Below are 9,789 nucleotides of genomic sequence, written 5' to 3'. Positions count from 1 at the left end.
CAATATTCCAAAAGCCGATAACTCCTTTAAGCACTTCACAAAAGAAAGGGGGCATAATGCCACCAGATGAATATGATACATAACACACTTGGTTCATCTTAGGCCTAATGCACACGACCGTATGTATTTTGCGGTCCGCAAAAAACGGATCCGCAAAAAATACGGATGACGTCCGTGTGCATTCCGTATTTTGCGGAACGGAACAGCTGGCCCCTAATAGAACAGTACTAATGCGGACAATAATAGGACATGTTCTATTTTTTTGTGGAACGGAAATACGGACATATGGAAACGGAATGCACACAGAGTAACTTTAGTTTTTTTGCGGACCCATTGAAATGATGGTTCCGTATACGGTGCGCAAAAAAAAACTGAACGGACATGGAAATAAAATACGTTCGTGTGCATGAGGCCCAGACCTGGAACTTTCCAAGTTTGATGAGTGAACCTGATTTACGTGTGGTTGAGGCCTCCTGCACACGAACGTGTGCGCCCCGTGGTCGTGTTGCGGCCTGCATTTTGCGGGCCGCAATGCAGGAACACCATCCGAGGGGCAGCCGCAGCAGATCGCGGACCCATTCACTTTAATAGGTTCGCGATCCGGCCGTTCCACAAAAAGATAGGACATGTTCTATCTTTTTGCGGAACGGAAGTACGGGACAAAACCCCATGGAAGCACTCCGTAGTGCTTCCGTAGGGTTCCGTTCCGTGCTTCCGTTCCGCACCATTCCTCATCTCAAGTGAATGGGTCCGCATCCGTGATGCGGAATGCCCAAGGAACGGCACCCGTGTGTTGCGGATCCGCAAATGTGGTCCGCAATACGGCAACACGTTCGTGTGCAAGAGGCCTCAAAGTGTGATTGTACCCATACAGTAACAGACACGCCAGTTGGTAGTGGCATGGACAGACGCATGGAGCTATGATTTGATGCAACCAGTGTGTCATTTAGCAGGCATTTAGGGTGCGTGCACACAGCAGTGTAGCTTATGCAGATAGTCAAGTGGTTTTTCTTACGTTTCCGCACTAAATCTGCACCAGAATCTGCATGTGTCATTTACAGATTTTGTTTCAAATTTTTCAACGCCCCTAACGAAGCGGAGGTGAAACCCGGGTTGGGTGCATGACGTGAGACCTATTTTAAGTCTATTAGGCTAGGGCTCCACGACTTTGTGCGACACATGGGGCACAGCTACACTGCAACATATGTCGCACCATTGTCACGCGACAATGTTTATAATGATCATCTATGGTGTCGCACATGTCGACAGTCGCAGAAAAATCTATTTCAAATGGATTTTTTGCGACTGTCGTGTCACAGTCGCAGCATGTCGCCTGTCGCAGTGTGACACCATAGACTATCATTATAAACATTGTCGTGCGACAAAATGTCGTGCGACAAAATGTCGTGCGACAAATGTCGTCGTGTAGCCTAGCCTTATGCCTGTGATTTTAAATAATCTTGTGAGTACAATAAATGCTGCTTTTATACGAACAATTGCGGTACTTCACTATCCCTTGCTCCTCTGTCCGATTGTGTTTAGGAGAGACAAGTAGTTATTTCTGAAGCTTATACTGAATGGATCAGTGATTGATTACATGGAGAAATAGCCGACACTTCAGACTGGCCGGATCTGTGTCTGCTGGGAGCAGCGCAATTTCTCTTTTGCTTTTTACGTTTGACTGGGATTTGCCTCAGATCTTACCCTCTGCTTAAGGGCTCATGCACACAACCGTACGAATGGGTCCCGATCCGTTCCACAATGTTGCGGAACTGGAACGTACACATTCATTTCAATGGGGCCGCTAAAGATGCGGACAGCACACCGTGTGCTGTCTGTGCAACGGGCGCCTCCCCCTAGGGCCCTCCATATATATAGAACGCGCCTCCAAGGTGTAGGCATGCAGAGTGGTACAGTGCGGCCTAAATTGTCCCTTTATGTGTGTTACGGTGCTCCCACCTGGATACAGCTGGACCCGAGGCTTTGGCAGATGCCCACAAACGCTAGTGAGCTGACAACTAATTTCCACAGCATCTCGTATTAGTGGTCAGTAAAAAACAGACAAAACATGGATACCATCCGTGTTGTGTCAGTGAATTTTAATGGACCTGTAGACTTTAATGGGCATCATTGAAGCACTCACTAGTCTGCAGGAGGCAGAGGGAGCGAAGCGCTGTCGATCTCTCCCTTTTTGTTCTTCTCTGGGCGACACATTGTCCGGACTGCATACAGCATCAGGACGTAGTGCACACACTATGACTTGACACTGCAGGGGAGACCACCAAAACAGCGGAGCAGGAGAGGTAAGTTAATTTATTCACTTTACAGACTGATCTGAGGTCTGATATGGGGGTGGTCTGACATGGAGTCTTGATCTGAGGCCTGACACTTGGGGGTTTTGACATGGAGGTCTAAAGGGGGTCTGATCTGAGGTCTAATATAGGGGAGGGGTCTGACATGGAGTCCTGATCTGAGGTCTGATATGGGGGTCTCACATGGAGGTCTAAAGGAGGTCTGATATGGGGGGTGGGCCTGACATTGAGTGCTGATCTGAGGTCTGATATGGGGCCTTTCATGGAGCTCTAAACGGGTTCTGATCTGAGGGGGTTTGACATGGAGGTCTAATGGGGGTCTGATCTGAGGTCTGAAATTGGGGTCTGATCTGAGGTCTGATATGGAAGTCTGACATGGAGGTCCAAAGGGTGTCTCATCTGAGGATCTGATATGGGGGTGTGAGGATCTGATAGGGGGGTCTGATTTGAGGTGTGATATTGGGGTCTGAACTGGGGTCTGATATGGGGGTCTGATCTGAAATGTAAGGGGATATTTTTTGTACTGGTGCACAATATAAGACCCATTTTTTTGTACTAGTGAACATTGTAAGGTGGTATTTGCCCTGGTGCACATTATAAGGAGGTAGTTTTTGTCGTGAAACACATTAGGGCGGTATTTTTCTACTGGCACATATTATAAAGAGATTAGTACTGGGAGGACAATGGGGAACATGATTACTAGTAGGGGCACAATGGGACATTATTACTATTGGGGGCACTGTTAACACTATGCACTCTGGGAGATTATTAGCATCAGTGACACTTTATGCTGCGCACAGGGGCACTATCTGTGTGGTACTAGTATTGTCTGTTTCTGCAGTATAGTATTGGAGAGCACAGTGGGCACAGTATTGGGAGTGGCAGGATGGGGTGTTCAGAAGATGAGATGATGGAAAAGTAGGAAACTAAAATGTCTGTTTTTCAAACTCTGCAGAGAGCAGAGATGGCTGAAATAAATCATCATGGTGGTCTGGTCTGAAAGAAGAAGGTGAGGAAAGAGAACATCTACATCAGAGGAGGCACTGGATGTAAGAGGCATATGGCACTGTGCCCTGTATGTTTTGTAGCTCTGTATGTAATGTTTACCAAGTCTTTAACAGTCACAATCACTGAGGTGTGAACTAGGCCTTAAGTTTATTTCACATAATTGATACAGAATAAATTATATTCTGCTCAGTAAAAAAAAAATTAAGGTTTTGCACGCAAGTTGAATCAGTTTTGTCTGCAATTGTGCTGCAATTAAGCATCAGAAGTTTTCAAAAGAACATCTAAACAAGCCTGATGTATTTTGGAAACAGGTCCTGTTGGCGATGATAATGAAATAGAACTGTTTGACCACAATTAGAAAAGGTATGTGTTAGAAAAAAAAAGGCACAGAATTTCTTGAAAAGACCATCATGCTTTGGGATTGTATTGTGGCCAATGGCATAAGGAACATTTCACGGATAGAGGGAAGAATGTATTCAATGAAATTCCAGTAAATTCTGGAAGCAAACATAACGCCAACTGTAAAAAAGCTGAAGTTGAAAAGAGGATGGCTTCTACAAATGGATAATGATCCTAAACACACCTCGAAATCCACAATAGACTACCTCAAAAGGCTCAAGCTGAAGGCTTTGCCATGGCCCTCACAGTCTCCTGATCTGAACATCATTGAAAATCTGTGGATAAACCTAACAGAGCAGTGCATGCAAGAGGGCCCAGGAATCTCACAGAACTGGAAGACTTTTGCAAGGAAGAATGTATGAAAATCCCTCAAACAAGAATTGGAAGGCTCTTGACTGGCTACAAAAAGCGTTTACAAGCTGTAATACTCACTAAAGGGGGTGCTACTAGGTACTAACCATGCAGGGTGCCTAACATTTGCTTCAGAATCCTTTCCTTTTTTGTTATTTTGAAAATGTAAAAGATGAAAATAAAAAAATTGTTTTTGCTCAAAAATACAAACTTTATGCCTTTTGAAGATCATTTCATCTTCAACTTGCTTAACTGTTCACACTTACATTTATTTTGAGAAGGGTTACCAAATTTTTTTAATGCCACTCACTGTATGTGTGAAACTCATACCACATCAAACGTGGCAACACGCTGGGATAAAGGGAGACAGATATATCTGCATTGTTCAAGCAGTCACAACGCAGAATGGGCTGGTAGAAATAGTATAACAGCTGCAGCCAGATCCACACTATAACATCGATGATGTATGCAGTTGTAGAGACAAACTGAAGGAAAAACAGGAGATTGGTGCTGCTGATGAGATAAATGATAATTTATTGAGGAAACAATAAAATGCCGATGCGTTTCCATTTGGGCATCATATCTACATATAGAATAGATGCATGTTCAACTAAAGAGAGCAAAAATAAAGATGATAGCACAAGGAATGGTAATATAATAAAAAGAAATACAAAAACAATGTGAACACTGTTCCATAGAAAGGTCCTAAAACAAATCAATACCTAAGAAGTTTATACAGATAATGAGATTAATTAAATAGAAATATTAATGATAAAAATTAAAAACATAAAAAGGGGCCTATAGTACCGCACAACACTAAAAAGACGATTCCACCATGTTTAACACCACAAGGCTGCAAGCAGCATAATTCATTAATCCAAAAGGATTCCCACTGTCTTAATCTCAAAAATCTATTTGGAACAGTTGTAGAAATCTGCACAATAGGTGTGATTGTTAAAGGGGTTTTCCTCAGGATAGGTCATCAATAGAGATAAGCAAATCGAAGCTGACAAAGTGGAATTCGATCTGAATTTCAGGAAAAATTTGATTCGCACCAAATGCGAATTTCCTCACGCTTCGTGGTAATGAATCACATTTTTTCCTAAAATGGCTGCTACACGTGTAAGGACATGGAGAAAGGAACTCTGGGAAAGCGGGCTCACCCATAATGCCATGCATGCAGCCAATCAGCAGCCAGCCAGCCCTGTGATGTCACAGCCCTATAAATAGCTAAGCCATCTTAGATTCTGCCATTCACCAGTGTACTTAGTGCAGGGAGAGGCATCTGCAGGCGCTATGGACAGTGCTAGGAAAGACTTCATTGTGCTAAAAAAAACTATTTACAAGTGCAGGGAAAGATTATTCAAGGTGTAGGGAAAGGATAGGGAGGAATCATTCCACTGAATTTCTGTTGAAAAGGGTTCAGTTGGGGAGGTTACAGACTGGGTAAGGCCTCATGCACACGACCGTTGTGTGCACCCGTGGCCGTTGTTCCGTTTTCCGTGATTTTCTGCGGACCCATTGACTTTCAATGGGTCCGTTGAAAACTCGGAAAATGCACCGTTTGTCATCCGCCTCCGTGATCCGTGTATCCTGTCCGTCAAAAAAATATAACCTGTCCTATTTTTTTGACAGACAACGGTTCACGGACCCATTCAAGTCAATGGGTCCGTGAAAAAACACGGATGCACACAAGATTGGCATCCGTGTCCGAGATCTGTGTCCGTAGGCTACTTTCATGCAGACGGATCCGAAGATCCGTCTGCATAAAAGCTTTTTCAGAGCTTCGTGAAAACTCAAATCCGACAGTATATTCTAACACAGAGGCGTTCCCATAGTGATGGGGACGCTTCTAGTTAGAATATACTACAAACTGTGTACATGACTGCCCCCTGCTGCCTGGCAGCACCCGATCTCTTACAGGGAGCTGTGATCCGCACAATTAACCCCTCAGGTGCGGCACCTGAAGGGTTAATTGTGCGTATCATAGCCCCTTGTAAGAGATCAGGGGCTGCCAGGCAGCAGGGGGCAGACCCCCCTCCCTCCCCAGTTTTAATTTCATTGGTGGCCAGTGCGGCCCCCCTCCCTCCCTCTATTGTAATATCATTGGTGGCCAGTGTGCGGCCTCCCCCGGCCCCCCCTCCCTCCCTCTATTGTATTATCATTGGTGGCCAGTGTGCGCTCCCCCGGCCCCCCCTCTATTGTATTAATATCATTGGTGGCCAGTGTGCGGCCTCCCCTTTCCACCCCCTCGATCATTGGTGGCAGCGGAGAGTTCCGATCGGAGTCCCAGTTTAATCGCTGGGGCTCCGATCGGTAACCATGGCAACCAGGACGCTACTGCAGGCCTGGTTGCCATGGTTACTTAGCAATATTACAATATTAGAAGCATCATACTTACCTGCTGCGCTGTCTGTGACCGGCCGGGAGCTCCTCCTACTGGTAAGTGACAGATCATTATGCAATGCGCCGCATAGACATGTCACTTACCAGTAGGAGGAGCTCCCGGCCGGTCACAGACAGCGCAGCAGGTAAGCATGATGCTTCTAATATTGTAATATTGCTAAGTAACCATGGCAACCATGCCTGCAGTAGCGTCCTGGTTGCCATAGTTACCGATCGGAGTCCCAGCGATTAAACTGGGACTCCGATCGGAACTCTCCGCTGCCACCAATGATCGGGGGGGGGAGAGGGGAGGCGGCACACTGGCCATTAATGATATTATTACAATAGAGGGGGGGCCGGGGGGAGGCCGCACACTGGCCACCAATGATAATACAACAGAGGGAGGGAGGGGGGGGCCGGGGGAGGCCGCACACTGGCCACCAATGATATTACAATAGAGGGAGGGAGGGGTGGCCGGGGGGGCTGCACTGGCCACCAATGAAATTAAAACTGGGGAGGGAGGGGGGTCTGCCCCCTGCTGCCTGGCAGCCCCTGATCTCCTACAGGGGGCTATGATACGCACAATTAACCCCTTCAGGTGCCGCACCTGAGGGGTTAATTGTGCTGATCACAGCCCCCTGTAAGAGATCGGGTGCTGCCAGGGGGCAGTCATGTACACAGTTCGTAGTATATTCTAACTTGAAGCGTCCCCATCACTATGGGAACGCCTCTGTGTTAGAATATACTGTCGGATCTAAGTTTCACGATCTAATTCAAATCCAATGGTATAGTCTAACATAGAGGCGTTCCCATGGTGATGGGGACGCTTCAAGTTAAAATATACCATCGGATTGGAGAAAACTCCGATCCGATGGTATATTAACTCCTGACTTTACATTGAAAGTCAATGGGGGACGGATCCGTTTGCAATTGCACCATATTGTGTCAACGTCAAACGGATCCGTCCCCATTGGCTTGCATTGTAAGTCAGGACGGATCCATTTGGCTCCGCACGACTGTGACGAGGGTGTCTAGAACCACGCCTGACTCCGTTATACCCGGGGTCAGGAAGTCGCAGCGGTTGGCTGCGCGTTCTATGTAAGATAGGGCTGTTTCCTTGTGGTAGCTTTCTGGATTTGCTTTGCAAACCCTTTTGGCTCACTCAGGGATCCGTAGCTCTTTCTCCTCAGCTGTTCCTTGTCCAGCACTCCCAACCTCCTTATATTCCCCTCTCACACTCCTCTGGTTGCCAGATATAGAGCTTCCTGCCTGGACATCTATTCTGACCCTCTGGAGCTGTGTTGCTGCATTCTCTGGTAGTTGGTCCACAACGCTACCCTCCGGATCCCTGTTACACCTTTATGGTCTGCTGTGGTCGCCCACCTGGGTGTATGCGTTTGTCTGTATTGTCTGTCCTCTCCCTGGTGTTTCCCTCTTAGTGTCAGTGGTGCGGACTAGCGATCCCACCGGCCCGTTCACTATCTAGGGCTCATTTCAGGGAAAGCCAGGGTTTAGGCACGTGATCGCCGCACGGGTGAGGAACCCGTCTAGGGACATCAGGGCAGTCAGGTGCCAGCCGCAAGGTGAGTCAGGGGTCCCCACCTTTCCCTCTCCCTTGGGCAGGGCTTTCCCTTTTCCCTCCCTGTGCGTGTCGCCGGTCATTACAACGGCCAGGCGGACACCAAAACGACTTTTTTTTTATGTCCGTGGATCCTCCAAAAATCAAGGAAGACCCACAGACGAAAAAACGGTCACGGATCATGGAAACACGGAACCCGTTTTTGCGGACCGAAAAAAAAAAACGGTCGTGTGCATGAGGCCTAATAGGAACAATCCTATTACACCTTGCTGCACTGACTGTGGATCCAAATTGCCATTATACAGCTCTGTCATTCCAGCAAACCATTCTTATTAGGGTGAAAGTGCTGATTGATGCACGCAAAAAAAAAATACATATTTGCCGCTCAGCGGTGAAGTTATTTCTTGTAAAGTCTTTTGTGGGGTGTATTAGCGTAAAAAGAAAAAATATAATTGCCGCTTAGCGGTGCAGTTATTTTTTGTAAAGCCTTTAGTGGGGTGTTTTAATTTCCTTTTTTTTTATTTATTAGATCTAACAGTATGTCAGACAGAGAAGTGCCAGGCCCTGCACAGGGGAGTGGCAGAAGCCTAAATGTTTCTGGCGCAGGCACAGGTCGCAGCAGAGTAAGGGGGCGTGGCAGCAGGGGTCGGAGCGAAAGGCCTGAGCTCCCGGTGTCATCTAGCGTTCGTGTCTTGACCAGCAACCCAGCGGTTTTGGAATGGTTGACTCAGTCATCCACTTCGTCCCAAGTGACATCAGACACCCCCAGTCTAGAGTCAGTGGGTTCCTCTGACACGACACTTAGTTGGCATGGCCCGGGAGCAAGCCCCCACTTGTCCTGAACCTTCCTCTGGCATTTTCATTTCCCTCACCGCGAGAAGTATTATATGCCGTAGGCTTGACTCCACTTCTCAGAGAGGAAGAGCTACTAGAGGACAGTCAGCAGCTACTGCCCAGCCAAGATCTGAAGGAGACATCCATTTCTTCCTCCGCTAGGCGGGCAAGTAGTGATGAGGAGAGTGGCGTGGGAGCTGGTGTTGAGAACGGTCAGGCTCCTGACTGTTGAGGAGGACATCAGTGACGTGCAGACAGCACTCGATGATGATGATCTTGTACCTGATCGCACTTGGGAACCGGGTGACGAAGGAGCTTTATCATAATCGGGAGAAGAGGGTGTTAGCTTGCTCGTGAGCCAGTGGTGGAGCCAGCAAGTCCTAGTGTGGCTTTGAGTCAGCAGGATGTCAGCAGTGGGAGGTCGATAGCCAAACATGCCCAGGGTACACCACTCACTTTGCGGGAGCCTACCTGCCCAGGAAGTAGCGGTGCAGGGGTTCACAGAGGCAGGGGCGGTAGCAGTCGGTCAGTGCAGAGTGTTAGGGATAAATTCACCTACTCAGCGGTGTGGCAGTTTTTTTAAAGGCGCCGGAGGAGATAAACGTGGCCATATGTCGAATCTGTGGGCAGAAGGTGAAGCAAGGCCAGGGTGCCATAAAGTGTCCTGGGATAACCGTGGCTCCGATGTAGTGGTCCAGGCTGCCAAAGCAACCGCTGCATCACCCATTGGCATGCACCCGGTTTTAGGCAGTTAATGCTGTACCACCTCTGCCAAAGGTAGCTTTCTGTCCTTCCCAACATCTGCTGGTCCTGATGCTCCTGCTCCTCGCCCTCCTGCTCCTTCTAGTCAGTGATTCCGTCAGCAATCGATCACCAAAGCGATTGCCAAGAGACAACGGAGTAGACGTTGAATGTGCTCCT

Source organism: Bufo bufo, chromosome 10, assembly GCF_905171765.1.
Source record: "Bufo bufo chromosome 10, aBufBuf1.1, whole genome shotgun sequence".
NCBI lineage: Eukaryota > Metazoa > Chordata > Amphibia > Anura > Bufonidae > Bufo > Bufo bufo.
The sequence above is the reverse complement of the archived record's forward strand: the minus strand, read 5'-3'. Positions refer to the sequence as shown.